This window comes from Arachis ipaensis, chromosome B3 (genome assembly GCF_059453495.1).
Source record: "Arachis ipaensis isolate K30076 ecotype BB chromosome B3, ASM5945349v1, whole genome shotgun sequence".
In the NCBI taxonomy this organism is placed as follows: Eukaryota; Viridiplantae; Streptophyta; class Magnoliopsida; order Fabales; family Fabaceae; genus Arachis; species Arachis ipaensis.
Genome location: NC_142438.1, coordinates 105741022 through 105742169, shown reverse-complemented (window position 1 = coordinate 105742169; position 1148 = coordinate 105741022). Strand labels below are relative to the sequence as shown.

General features: G+C 39.9%; 1 non-coding gene across 1 annotated transcript; it reads left to right on the top strand.

Annotated features, from left to right (window-relative positions):
- The first annotated feature begins 417 nt into the window (after window positions 1-417).
- On the top strand, window positions 418-525 carry LOC148571917 (small nucleolar RNA R71). Its single transcript, XR_015907919.1, has one exon. It is a non-coding gene; the product is annotated as a small nucleolar RNA R71 (small nucleolar RNA).
- Window positions 526-1148: the final 623 nt, after the last annotated feature.

Below are 1148 nucleotides of genomic sequence, written 5' to 3'. Positions count from 1 at the left end.
TGGATTATAGGTGTTTCCATAAGGTTCACCTAAGTAATTCACCTCTGCTATTGTAGGGTTTTCAAGATCATAAGCTTCTTCTTCATAAGAAGCCTCTTGAGTACTGTTGGATGCAGCTTGCATTCCAGTCAGACTCTGAGAAATCATATTGACTTGCTGAGTCAATATTTTGTTCTGAGCCAATATGGCATTCAGAGTATCAACTTCAAGAACTCCCTTCTTCATAGGCGTCCCATTACTCACAGGATTCCTCTCAGAAGTGTACATGAACTGGTTATTAGCAACCATGTCAATGAGCTCTTGAGCTTCTGCAGGCGTTTTCTTTAGGTGAATTGATCTACCTGCAGAAGTATCCAATGACATCTTTGATAACTCAGACAGACCATCATAGAATATATCCAGGATGGTCCATTCTGAAAGCATGTTAGAAGGACACTTTTTGGTCAACTGTTTGTATCTTTCCCAAGCTTCATAGAGGGATTCACCTTCTTTCTGTCTGAAGGTTTGAACATCAGCTCTAAGCTTGCTCAGCTTTTGAGGAGGAAAGAACTTGGCTAAGAAAGCCTTGACCAGCTTATCCCAAGAGTTCAGGCTATCTTTGGGTTGAGAGTCCAACCAGATTCTAGCTCTGTCTCTTATAGCAAATGGGAAAAGCATGAGCCTGTAGACTTCAGGATCTACTCCATTAGTCTTAACAGTATCACAGATCTGCAAGAATTCAGTTAAGAACTGGAGAGGATCTTCAGATGGAAGTCCATGAAACTTGCAGTTCTGCTGCATCAGAGAAACTAATTGAGGTTTCAGCTCAAAATTGTTTGCTCCAATGGCAGGAATGGAGATGCTTCTTCCATGTAAATTGGAATTAGGTGCAGTAAAGTCACCAAGAATCCTCCTTGCATTATTATTATTTTCGGCTGCCATCTCCTCTTCCTGTTTGAAAATTTCTGAAAGGTGTTTGCTGGATTGTTGTAATTTAGCTTCTCTTAATTTTTTCTTCAGAGTCCTTTCAGGTTCTGAATCTGCTTCGACAAGAATATTCTTGTCCTTGCTCCTGCTCATATGACAAAGAAGAGGGCACAGAAAAATAATAATAATAGGGATCTTTTTTACCACAGTATAGAGGTCCCTGTGTGATTAGAAGAATAAAT